The 14171-nt window shown below is 34.5% G+C and overlaps 2 long non-coding RNA genes across 3 annotated transcripts; one reads left to right on the top strand and one right to left on the bottom strand.

The window, feature by feature from the left end:
• Positions 1 to 2095: 2095 nt before the first annotated feature.
• LOC135770266 (uncharacterized) lies at positions 2096 to 4362 on the bottom strand. 2 transcript variants are annotated; one of them, XR_010542574.2, is made up of 5 exons: positions 4281 to 4362; positions 4051 to 4092; positions 3545 to 3606; positions 3047 to 3151; positions 2096 to 2232 (listed from the first exon to the last, which is right to left on the bottom strand). It is a non-coding gene; the product is annotated as an uncharacterized lncRNA (long non-coding RNA). The 2 variants fall into 2 exon arrangements; XR_010542575.2 differs by having other exon boundaries at positions 3545 to 3610; positions 4281 to 4348.
• An 886-nt stretch (positions 4363 to 5248) lies between these two features.
• On the top strand, positions 5249 to 8408 carry LOC135770267 (uncharacterized). The gene is made up of 3 exons (XR_010542576.2): positions 5249 to 5394; positions 6895 to 6988; positions 7797 to 8408. It is a non-coding gene; the product is annotated as an uncharacterized lncRNA (long non-coding RNA).
• Positions 8409 to 14171: the final 5763 nt, after the last annotated feature.

Below are 14171 nucleotides of genomic sequence, written 5' to 3'. Positions count from 1 at the left end.
CTGCTTTACAATGGATTTAGCAAAACAAGTATGCGTCTCAATTATGTACAGAAATCCTTAATAACTATTTTATAAACTAAGTAATGACTAAATGAAAAGAAGTAGTGGAAAATAATTGCTGAAGAATAAAGACAAAACATCAAGCTTTCAAAGTCATAAAGATAGGACATTGTAGGACAAAGAGATTATGATCAGATTAAAAATACAAACACAAAAGTTTTTACAACATTGTATTTCATTGTAATTAGGTAATGTTGCAGCATAACATTTTAAAAACGTTTTAAAAACCACACCCTAAGTAAAAACAAAAAGGACGTTTTAAAAACATTGTAAAGTACTTAATTGATTTTCCTTAGGTAGTAAAAAACATAGATCACATTTGTTCACTACGAAAACAAAACCAGACCAAAATGCAACATTTCTGAGACATTTTGTTTAGCTGTTAAACCTTGAAATAAGAATTTTAAAGAACATCATGACCAAAATACAGCCAGGTGTTTATGTTACTTTGGTTTAAATGTATGTCGCCCCACCAAGAAAATGCCCGGTATGCCTGATTACCAATCCAGCCCTGCCTACCATTATAAAACAAAACACTAATAATAAAGCTGAGATACATTTAAACCAACACTGGTTGTATTTTGGTATGTTCATGATGTTCTTTAAACGTCTTATTACAACATTATGATTACGTTATTTTAACACCTAAACAAAAGGGCTCACAAATGTTGCATTTTAGTGTGTTTTTGTTTTCGTAGTGAACAGATGTGATATTTAAGTTTTTTGACTGCATAAAGAAAATGAACCAATTAGGTATTTTTACAAATTTTGTAAATTTAGGGTGTGGTTTTATTTTGTGGTGCAACATTACCAAATTAAAACCAAAATACAACATTGGGTAAAGTTGTAAAAAAACATTTTATGCTGGTATTCTTAATCTGATCCTAATTGCATCTTGCATGTTTCTTTCTTTATGATATTAAAAGTCTGATGTTTTCTTTATTTTCTTTCTTCAGCACATTTTTCAACCCTTCTTTTTATTTAGTCATTACTTTATAAAATAGCTTGTGATGATTTCTGGCCATACTTGTACAGAGCCCATAGAAGACATGGAAGTGGACAATATTTAGGATGAGAGGACATTTTATTTGAACAGCTTTTGCATTCTCTAGCAAAATTTTTGCGTTCTCTTGTGTTGTAAATCTTTATAGCGAAGACCAAGAGACTTGGATTTCCTCGAGCTGTAGTCTTTATTGCAAAAAGTGATCTTCAAATCAGAGCATAGAGCCCAAGACCAAGTCTGACTTACAGCCCTATATTGCATTCATACACATTTTAGGGGTCAGGCAGACCCTTCAATGGAAAACAAAGCACTCAAATTTGAAAGCATTTAACATGAAAACATTGAAAGGAAGTAACCCTTCAGTTTCACCAACCCTCAACATTACCTACCATCTCACCCACTGTCTCACTCGGACCATTTCATTATCATAGAAATGGGTTCACACCTTATAATAACTGAAGCATCAACAAACTGCCCCTTTGCTAAGCCTCTCTCTTCCTTATCCAGGTAGCAAACAGACGTTGGCCCAACGTTTGTTGTTGTGTTGGGCCAACGTTGGGTGCTGACGTTGGCCCAACGTAATTTTGTCCGTTGGGCCAACGTTGGGCCAACCATGTTATTAGACGGCCAGCAGACCTTCTGCCAACCTAAAAAATACCTTACCAACCTTCTGCCAACTTAAAAACCACTAAAACAACGTTGGGCCAACGTTGGGCCAACCATGTCATTGGACAGCAAGCTCCCAGCTAACAAAAAAAGGTCCCCAGGACGTCCCCTTAACATTCTCTGTGAACGTCCCCCGAACGTCATTGTGTAGGGTACCCGTTACGTCGAGCCCGGACTTTCACAGGGACGTTCGCAGGACGGTCAGCGGACTTTCGGGACGTTTAGGGGACGTTTGCCTAAAGTCCTCAGCACGTCATTTTATTTCCCTGCTAACCAATGAAAACATAAAACAGACACGAGAAACATTGTATATACCACAAAGTACTTTTATTTTAATCCAACAGTTGTACTTATGCTGTGCTCCATGTTTGTGTGTGCGTGCACGACCTTCCGTGCACGTGCCTGATCTCCTGTGCACGTCAGTCAAACTCGCTTCAGCTGCCTGTGTGTGTGTCTCTTGGTGTGTGTCTCTGCAATGCCAATTCTTTCCGCTGTCTTCTAACCTAAAACAACGAAATGAACACATTCAGAAGTTAACTAATTATTTTTGAATATGTTTAAAATGTCTTGCAAAAAATCCCTAGCAAAATTTTTGAAGATAAGGGGGACAGAATTCTGTGCTTAAAATAGAAAGCATGCACAACTCTCTTTTACCTAATATTTTATGTTTATGGTATTATTGTTGGTGTGACAGTTCACTCAAAGTAAAGGTGGGTAAATTTGGACATATGCTACCCATTTTTGGTCTAAATGCAAATCAATCTCTATATGAATTCTGAAAACCAGCTAAAACCATCCCAAGCTGGTTCACTGGTTTTAAGCTGGTCTCTCAGCCTGGTATTAGCTGTTCAGGATTGTGTAGCAGGATGTGTTTTATTTTTTTTTTGGCCACTTTATAGCTGCAGGCTAGAAAACCAGCTGACCCACCAGCTTAAACCAGTTTGGCTAAGCTGGTTGGCTGGTCTTAGCTGGTTCAAGATGGTCCTCCCACCCTGACCAGCTAAGACCAGCTACAAAGTGAGCATACACACCTTAGAGAGAGCATAGGTCACGCAGAGTACAAAAATATTTAACTATTACGTAAAATAATGTAAGTTGTCTTATATATCTTTGATATTATTGTAGGTTTTGTTGTGGGTTCAGGGCATCTTGAAGTATACTATAAATAAGTGTCAGATAGATCTATGGTTCTATTCCAAAGAATAAAAAATGTATCTTGTTTTAAAAATAGACCATTAACTATTAACTTATTCTTATTTACAACATATTTACTTTCAAATAGATATACAAAAACATTTGGGATTCACACAGACTCACTATTATTCATTATTAGTTGCAAGTATGAAACTGAGCTGCTGAAATTCTCCCTGTGTAGCTGTAGCAACCTCCAAGCTGCCTTTCCTCTGAAGACAGATAACAAATCTACAAACAAAAACAATCCGTAATTAAACAAGAAAAAGTCAGCAGTGACTAGTAATGTTGTTATGACACAAACCATCTTTTGAAAGTCAGCTTGGCTTGCTCATTGACTGATGTTTTTCCCGACCACTGCTGTGATGTTGTCCTAAATTTGGTCTACTTTCAGAATGATTCTACAATCCAGGATTTCTTTATAGGATTTGTTTTGAAACAGTAAAACATTACTAACTACACAAGTACAATAAATTAACAGTAAGTCTGCCTATTAATTAATAATGTAAATAATGTAATCATCATTATACTACAAATACTAACTGAGCCTAACTTATATGTTTTTAATTCCACAGAAGTAGGCTATGACTATTTAAATGACTGTTAACATATAAATGTACTCACAATAAGGTGCCTCAGACAACATCATAGCATCTTTTTGCTTTGATGTACTGGTTGCTCCTCATCTAACTCAGAAAAAAAACAGGAGAAAAATCAGAATGAAATAATAATACGATAGTAAATCATATTTTGACCTTTTAGTTTTACCTGGCTCCTCAGCTGAAAACAATACTAAAAACATTAACATGGACCATGTACACTTTAGTTTAACGTTTAGCATTTTACAATCAAATATTCAACAGTTGGATCTTTTTTAAAGTTTTTACTTACACTTGTGCAATAGCTGTCAATAATGATTAATTCACATAATGATTAAAAATACACAATGATTCCCACTGTTTAAAATCATAAGTAACAATGAATGCAATGACAATGATATCACCTTTAATAATAATTTCACCTTCAGATAATTTACAGTCCTGCTGACCGGTGAAAAAAATTTAAAGAAAATATGTATAGACAACATGCATTTTTCTTAATCATTCCAACTTTTTGTTTTGTGTACTTACAATGCTGTCTCTGTTGAGTCCTTTTGGCCTGGAATTCTCTTTCTGCAAACAAAAAACAAAAGTAAATTTAAGTTGTCTTTTAACACTTACAATGACTTTCAGTATATTTACAGCCTCAAAATAGAACAACTTTGGTCAATATATATCATATAAACATTGTATATTTTGCTTGCTATTATTTTTTTAACTTGATGTTAAAAAGAAGCTTGGTATTACTTTGCATACTTTACCTGTTTGAGAAAATAGGCTACTCTGACTGCATATTTTGTCCACAGCTGTCTAGAGTGGCACATTGTTTATTTTGGTCTCAATACCCTTCAGACAGAAACAAGTGTTTTTTTTATTATTTTTTTTATATATGTAGCTGACCTTGTTTTCATTTAGCATTTGTATTTTATAAAACATGAACAAAATCTTACCCCATTGTTCCACTCAAACCACAAGGATAGTCCTACCTCAGACTTATAGCACATAGCACAGAAAACCTGTAAGTAAAGTCCATATAAATAGGTAAGTTCAGCTTGCAAAACACAAAGGAAATGTACCATTGTACCAAAATTAATAGAGGACCATTGGCTACATTATCTAACCTTAGGCTGAAAATTCTTTTCCAATGTTTTTTCATGTTGCACTGGAAACATTTGGTTGTTTAAATCAAACCAGTATCAATAATACAAGGCAAGGCAAGTTTATTTGTATAGCACATTTCATACACAGAGGTCATTACAGTATAACATAAGTGGTTCTGGTGCTGAACTTACCTTTTTGTAGTACACATTTATCAGATGTTTAAAGGCTGAGAAAACAAAATAAAGATAAGTTAATATATATACACATCAAATTATGTAAAATAATATAAAAAGGAAGCTGCTTAAATGTTAAAATGTTACCCAGATGTACCCCCAACCCTCGCTGATAATTAAGAGCTTTTTTATTATTACAAGAGATTTAATTCAATTTAAGATTTTTATTCACTGTATGCTACCATATAAGGGTTTAACCATATACCATATAAAAGCATATATAGGTTTAAAAATAAAGTTAAAAAAATATATTTTTATATGCTAAATAAATTCAGGCTGATTCATTATGCTGCATAGTTATGAAAAATTAATGAACCACATCTACAAACTTATTTTGGTGACTAAGCAAATTTTTACAATGACTTACATGTCTGTTTTTACTGCGTTTGCCACAGTATTCAATCATACACGTCATTTTACTACAGTACAGTAGGTGGCAGTATATTGTTCGTGTCCGTATCGTCATACGCGGAAAGCAAGTACACACACAGTACGACTGAAGTGTCGCTGGAAGGCTGCAGGAACAGAAACCCCTGGAAAGGTAAGAGTTTTAATTTAAACGTTAAAATGTGTTGTTTAATCATTACGACAGTAAATGTTTGCTCTGCCATTGTTGAAGAATCAATTCAAACAGAATTTCGCGGACGCTCCCCCTCGGTATAGGCCGTTTCTCAAACGGAAGGCTGCATCCTCCGGAGGTCGCATAGGCGGGCTGTATACGTTATCAAATCTGGTTTATTAAGTTAACTGAGCATTACATTCGCAAGTCATAAGCATATTACAACAATTTACGATTAACTAAGAATAATAGTCAACTTTATACTTGTTAACTTTCTGAAATAAGACACGCGACCTCCAGAGGCTGCAGCCTTCCGCTTGAGAAACGGCCGTATGAGCTCGCGCACTTTACCCGCTGCGTATGGATGAAAGATATATTATTATTATTCTAAAACCTTTTATATTTACTCTAACATTGAACTAAATTAAGCGAAGCTTACATACGATACCAAAATGTACTAAGGCGAGTAATGTTAACTTAAATATGGCTAACAAATTTCCTATATATTTCATAAAGGAAATACAAACTATCAAACTGCACACTTGAACCAATATAAATACTGTATATGGTAAAGAAATCTTACCATGTAACGAAAACTTGACGAAGTTATGACCTTATCTAACAATTAACTACAAAATAAATGGGATTTAGTATAAAAAATGTCGAAATGTAAAGGAGTTTTCCCCTCTTTTACTACCGTCTCGGTTGTGTCAGTTGAAGTATGACGTGTGACGCCTCGTGCCAGATAATTCAAATGATGTCGCTCGCAATAGATCTATCTGACACTTATTCATAGTATACTTCAAGATGCCCTGAACCCACAACAAAACCTACAATAATATCAAAGATCAATATATAAGACAACTTACATTATTTTACGTAATAGTAAAATATTTTTGTACTCTGTGTGACCTATGCTCTCTCTAAGGTGTGTATGTTCACTTTGTAGCTGGTCTTAGCTGGTCAGGGTGGGAGGACCATCTTGAACCAGCTAAGACCAGCCAACCAGCTTAGCCAAGCTGGTTTAAGCTGGTGGGTCAGCTGTTTTTTAGCATGACCAGCTATAAAGTGGCCAAAAAAAAACCACACACATCCTGCTACACAATCCTGAACAGCTAATACCAGGCTGAGAGACCAGCTTAAAACCAGTCAACCAGCTTGGGCTGGTTTTAGCTGGTTTTCAGAATTCATATCGAGATTGATTTGCATTAAGACCTAAAATGGGTAGCATATGTCCAAATTTACCCACCTTTACTTTGAGTGAACTGTCACACCAACAATAATACCATAAACATAAAATATTAGGTAAAAGAGAGTTGTGCATGCTTTCTATTTTAAGCACAGAATTCTGTCTCCCTTATCTTTACAAATTTTGCTAGGGATTTTTTGCAAGACATTTTAAACATCTTTACAACTTCACTACTTTGTAAATTGATGTTTATGATGTTACGGGTTTTAATTGGTTTATGTTTCTGTTTGTAGATCTTGCCCTTACCGAAGTTTGAAGGAAGAATGTGCAAAGGGTATTATCTCCATGTTCCCATGCTTTGCTGACCCCAGGAGCAAGCATAGTTATGTAAGTACCTGTTGCCTCTCAAACTTTGTGATTTAAAGGTCCCGTTCTTTCTGTGTTTTTGAAGCTTTGATTGTGTTTACAGTGTCCACTGTAAAAAAATAGCTGTAATCATGCAGCTGGTTGCCAGTAACTTACTGTAGAAGATAAAGACTGAAAATGATTTATGTTCATTTAACTTTGAACAAACTGTTGCCAGTAAATAACATAAATGTAAAATCTACAGTAAGTTACTGGCAGCTAGTTGCCAGTAATACCCAGTAATACTGTAATTTCTACAGAATTTTTTTACAGTGTCTGTATACCGCTGTTTTCACTGTCCTCAAAACAGGCTGATGTCTTCATTGTTCTATGAAGTCCCTCCTTCAGAAATATGTAATGAGTTCTGATTGTGTAGTTTATTCAGTGTGTTTTGATTTGACAGCAGCTTAGCTTAGCAGAACCGTTTGAGCCAAAGCTGGTGACTGACGTATTCCTGTGGGCGGAGTTTAGTCAAAAACTGTTTTATTGACGTCATTAATTCGGGAAGTAGAGGGCTGTAGTCCAAACCGCCGTTCGCTGTAGGCTTTGAAAGGTGAATCTGTTAAAGAAAATATATTGCCTGGCAGTGAACTTTGAGCTTTATCATTTTGCAGGTGTTATTTATGCTCTAACAGCAACATTACACACTAACTAAAATTTGAAATGGGATCAGAAAGAACGTGACTTTTAAAGGAGGATATACTTTTTATATTGCAGTGTAGATATTATTTGCATTATAATTGATAAGGAAATGTAAAACTACTTGGTCTTTGTATTGTTCTATTCACAGGAGCATTATTACAATGCAGAAGATGGAAGTGGATATTTGGTGTGGAGAATTAAAACTTTCCAAAAAGAAGCATCAGATGGACGGATAAAACGCCCACGGCAACCACAAACAGGTGCATCATTTGCAGATTGATCAAGATTTTGGACTTCTATTTGGTGAGTCGACCGCTGCAAAGTTGTTGGAGAAGTGGTCTACCAACATAAAACCAAAGGTTATTGCACAGACCCGTGGCCTCACACAGACTTGTAAGCATCCAAAATGCTGAAGCCACTGAAGTTGAAGATGGTAACTATTGTGCTATACAAGTTATGATTCATGAAGAATGGCTTTAGATCTATAGTTTCAATTGAAGTCACAATGTTACCCATCAGACATGCATTATTCATATGCAGCACAGATTTAAGTAAATAATCAGAATAAAAATTACCGGTTTCTCTTAACATTTCTACCTTGACCTTAGTGATATTGAAATGAGGTCATACAGTTAAAATTATTTACAACATATAATCCATGCTTTTGTTATTTAGAGTCCCAAATGAAAACAATTTTAAACTGTAAATCTTCAACTCGCGTACTAGGCCCTTGTGAAAACCCATCTGAAAGTGCTCTATTTTTACACACTAATTTTTTTATATACAAAACGATTCTTCTTCTTTAGTACTTAAAGAAAATCTATCTTAAAAACATCTAAGGATACTTGTCTGTACTATTTTGAGACACCATGAATATGAACTTAAATGTGCTTAAAATATATTTAAAAAATGTATTTAGTTACTGCTTGTAGTAAACTTAAACCCATCTTTCATACAAACAAGTGGTAAATAAATACATTTTTTAAATATATTTTAAGCACATTTTAGTTTATATTCATGGTGTCTCAAAATAGCACAATAATTTTTAATATTATTAAGGACAAAATTAGTGTGCGAAAAGAGAGCACTTTCAGTACGTTATTGAAGTGTACCTTCTTTTTCAGCTGGGTTTTCACAAGGGCCTAGTACGTGAGTTGCAGATTTACACTTTTAAATTGTTTTAATTTGGGACTCTGATAACAAACGTATGGTTTATATATTGTAAATAAAGTTTAAAGGGGACGTATCATGAAAATCTGACCTTTTTCCTTGTTTAAGTGCTATAATTGGGTCCCCAGTGCTTCTCTCAACAGAGAAAATGTGAAAAAGATCAACCCAGTAACTTAGTTTTGATAAACCATTCTTTGCAAGCATGTGAAAAAATAGCTCATTGAAATTTGGCTCCCCTTGTGATGTAAGAAGGGGATCTTATTATAATAATACCGCCTCTTAATCTGCACTATTCAACCACTGCCATTTAGTGCAGCTCATTTGCATTTAAAAGGACACACCCAACAACTGCACATTTTTGCTCACCCCTACAAAGTGTAAATTTTAACATGTTACAATAAATTGTCTATATGGTATTTTGAGCTAGAACTTCACATACATACTCTGGGATAGCAAATATTTATTTGACATCTTAAAAAAGTCTTGTGAAATGTCTCCTTTAACTGTATTATCTTATTTCAGTATTTGTAGTAGTTTGTTTCTGCTTTGTTTATTGTACTATATTATTTCATGTAATTCTTTATCTCCTCTATTGTATTACTATTTATATTATTTACGTGTTGTTGTTAGGGATGGCGAAAACGAAAAATTTTCTTGACCGGCCACCGAGCCTCATTAGCCGGTTGAAACCGGTTAACCGATAGGCCTATTAGTTTAAAATATGCTATGCTATTTAAAATAACAGCCATTTCTAGGTATGTGACAAAATGACGTAATACGCACGAGCGCTTCCAGCAGGTATTCAGCGCCAGACACGTTGGTGACTTAGGAAATCTGTAATATCTTTGCTTTGTGAATACCTCTAAAGCCCATATACTAGTGACATAAATTACTTCCTCACGTTGATTCTCACGTTCGAATTTCCAAGACAGCTGTCGTAAGAAGAAAGTTATAAGTGAAGCAAAATTTCTCTCGTGTTTGGCATTGAAATCCTCTATGAAGGCGAGTATTTTTTTGTTTCAAACCAAATACTTTTGAATACATTTAACTTGAATTAGGTGAAGTTTGGGATTGATTGTAACATTCGCATGTGCTTTTTTAAGATCCGCAAGTGACGTTGTTGTCAAAAGCAGAATCGCCCATTCAATCATATTGGCTTCCAAAACTTCTCCCTTTTCATCAATCCGTGCAGTATTTTTCAAAGTAATCATACAGAACGAAGGATTAGACTCTCTAGATTACATTATTGGCATAATTTTGTCAAACATATAAATAAATGCATGCATGCAACATGCATGCATTTATTGATTTATGAATGATAAATAACATAATCATCAATGAATGTATTAATAATATCTGACCATTTAAATCGCTCGCCAGCATTATTAGTCAATTAAGAAATATTAAAGAAACAATTAAATGTTTCTTTAATATATAAAAATACAGCAATATTATTTGAGAGATTTCATATGGAAAGATATGCGTGGATTGATGCTCTGGGTTTCATTAATTAGTGGTTAATCAAAAATAATAACATTTTTATATATCTTTTAAAAAGATGTCATCTTAATATTGTTGGGCTTTTAATTACCTACAATGTGGTGTTTGAATTATGCAAATAGACCAAGAAATGAGGAAATTATGATATTTTAAAGTGTTTGGTCAAGCGGAAGAGGTCACAGTTTTTCATAGTTTTATCGTTTTAATTGGGTACAAAAATGCCCCCTAATTTTCGAGATAAAAAATTCCATAACTTTCTTAATAATTATCCGATTTTAATAATTTAAAAACCATGTTAAAGTTCTTTTTATTATCTATCATATGGTTATAATTATATATGAATTTTCTAGTATTTATATTTTTTTGTCACATACTTACCATTTCGAGCCGCGCCTGCAATTTCGCAACTTGCATCTCTCTGCGCTCTGCCTCCGGCTCACACACACACACAGACCTCACAACACTTTTAAATCCCCTACAGCGCGAAACATAAGTCCCGCAAACGCGGCGCCGTGCTTAGTTTCGAAATAGTTTAGGTACTAGGTGATCGCGTTGAACTTGAAAATAAAGGCGTTTGTGAAGCTCATTTGAAAATTGCCGCGGCTCATTTAAGAAAATGACAGCTCAGAAGAGACTGCGCTTTAGTTTGGGGTAGTAATAATAAAGACATAGGATGATCATCATCACCTTTTCTGTTACCACTGAAATATAGATGTTATGTATTTCCAAATCTAAACCCATCTTATGCGGAATGTTGCCTAATAGACTGCAACACGATAAAACCAATGGATTAAACGGGCACCTTCAGAATGTGTAAAAGACGCACCGGTCTCGGACTGTGTTTGTTCTAGAACAAATGCAGCAAAGATATTTAATGCTTGTATGAGGCATATAGGCCTACGCTGAGTTTTATTTATTTATGATGAGGTGCGTTCTAATTAACAATGCAATGCAAGTGAACGCGCCGTGCCGGCGCCTTCATGCATCGACCGGTAATTATATACTCTGCTATATTTGCTTTTTATTTATTAAATACATGCATTTGGTTGATGAAACATTTATTAAAATTAAGATACAATTTATACAAAACGAAATTCACTTTAAAGAAATGCTTTCTACAAAGCAAAACTTAATAAAGTGGTAAAAATCATGGCTGAGGATTTACAGAAACAAAACTTTCTCTGCACTTTACTGTTAGCCTAAAAGACATAAATGTTAATAATTTGGAACACAACCAGGAGAGACTTTAATTTTAATTATTTTATTGCTGTATTTTATTTACTATTCGAATAAAGGAATTTATCAAAAAATAGCCTGTAGCATTTACTTTTCGCAAACCTTGTGAGCATGCGAAACCAAACGCAGTGACCTCGCGCCAAATGTTTTTTTATTGGTTTATAAAGTACAAACAGACCAGTTATGAAAAACTGAGTGTGAGGGATTTGTTCACTTCACACAAAATGATCTTGGAAAGAAAGAGATGACTAACTGTAGTAGGGTTTAGTCCACTGTCTATAATAGCCTAATTTACAGATCCCTTTTTTTAACCGACAACCGACAACTTTGACCGGTTAACGTTGATACGGTCAACCATCGGTCAAACGGTCATCGGTTAACATCCCTAGTTGTTGTCATGAATTGTAAAAATGCTGTTTAAAAGAGGCTTTACAAATAAAATGTATAATAGATGCTGTTTTTAGCAAGATAATAAAATTTTACTGAAATTACAGGTTTGTTTCAGACTGATGTTTTTCATTTTCGAGCTGTTTAATGGTAAAACGTGAATTTTGTAATTTCATAATTCACTCATAATTGATGAAAAACAACTCAGGAGGGGAAGTAAATTGTGGCAGAGTAAATCTGAAATTACTCTAAATAGGGTTAAATTGCAACCGAGTCAATTTCTTTTAGCTCTGAACCGAGTAAAATGGTACTAGAGTTGTTTTTAAAAAACACTACATAGAGTCAAATATCACATGACAGAGTAAAATATTAACACTACATTGAGCATAATTAACTCTAAAAAAAATCAAAAGAGTAACTTTTACTCTTTTTAGAGAGGGACCAAATGTTATCTGTTATAGAGTAAAATTTTCTTCAAATTGAGTAAATTTTACTCTGGCAAATTTCCTGTGTAGTGTTGGACTTTAAGGCATCCATTCCATGTTCATAATTTAGAGGAAAGGCACAAAATACAAATATCTAAGTTCAAATATTTATTGATCAGATATGAAAAAGTTTTACAGCGCGCTGGGTCGTCTCAAGCGGCGAACGCACAGCATTTGGGAAAACATTTATTTATAGAGTATGTTACGTTGTCCTTCTTCTTAGAATCTCCACCCACAAAGGCTGCTTTTCCTCGTGAATCTGACTCCATCACCACACAGTTTCAGCCTGCAGGTGAAGATAGACACGCACAGACAAAGAAAAAACAAACTGTTCTCCGCTCATCCCTGAGAGCCATGCAGTCCGTCACTTCCTCCCTAGTACTCCTCCACTTCACATATGGTTGACTTCACATAGCATGTTATAATGCTTTCTTAAAAACAAATCATTAATAAAACGTTCATTTATTCATAAAAAAACATAAGCTGTAAGATGAAAGTGATTATTATGTAAAACATATTTCAATATCATAGCATCATTTCATTATTCGTAAAATTGGTTATATGAATAAGGCACACATTAACTTCTTTAGATAGATAAACACATACTAAATCTTTTACTGCAATACTACTTCTAAGCAAACACTTTAATCATTATTAAAAAACCATCAGTTAGGGAAGAAACACACACACACACACACACACACACACACACACACACACACACACACACACACACACACACACACGATTCTGTTCTTCAAGGTTGAGCTGCCATGCCCCCATTAGGTTATTCTGTATGCAACCTTCATTTAATTGGTTAATACACATTTATCAAAGACAACATCTTATATTTATTACATCAATTATTCAATGATTAATACTGATTAAGTAAGAAATACATTGCATATTTTATCCTGTGAATATTAAAGCATTGGTTAATAACATGGTTGCCTGTTTGCTTTCCCCCTCAGGCCTCTTTTATCTTGATCATTTCCAGACGTAAATTCCTATAGCTATTCCTCCTTGCAGCTTTTTACACACACACAAAAGCTGGTAACTTTCCACTCTCAAATACAAACACCTCATTTTTACATAATAGCTCAGTGCGTATATGAAACACACAATGTTTATAGAATAAAATGATTAATTAAAGAAATATAAAATGGAACAAAATCAATTTCCACAGTCCTTATTTGGACATCTTTGTAACTTTAACACTTTTGGTAATCAGCATGAAATGTAGGCAGTAAATATGTAAAACATAATTATTCAACAACACAACAATACTCCATTGTTCATGAATTGGTTAAATGCATTCATTAGTTAAACATACAAATTTTCACGTTCTCTAAATATAACATAGTTATAAAGCAAACAACTTGTTTATTGAAACCATCTGTTCTGCGTGTTTTCCCTTCAGGGCTTTGTTATCAGCGTTTGCTGATTTCTCCCCCAACCGAAACCACAGCCTCTCAACTTTCACACACACAGACAGCTTTTTTGTACTCAGCACAGGAATCATTATTGTAACACTACACATGAATTAAGATTATAAACAGCACGATTAGTATAACAAAATCAAATCCCACAGTAGGCAAACGTCCCCTAAACGTCCCGAAAGTCTGCTGACCGGCCTGCGAACTTCCCTGTGAGAGTACGGGTGCCCTACACAATGACCTTTTTTGTTAGCTGGGCTGGCTGTCCAATGACATGGTTGGCCCAATGTTGTTTTAGTGGTTTTTAAG

Source organism: Paramisgurnus dabryanus, chromosome 8 (assembly GCF_030506205.2).
Source record: "Paramisgurnus dabryanus chromosome 8, PD_genome_1.1, whole genome shotgun sequence".
Classification (NCBI taxonomy): domain Eukaryota; kingdom Metazoa; phylum Chordata; class Actinopteri; order Cypriniformes; family Cobitidae; genus Paramisgurnus; species Paramisgurnus dabryanus.
Note: the sequence above shows the minus strand (reverse complement) of the source record. Positions and strands in the feature narration are given on the sequence as shown.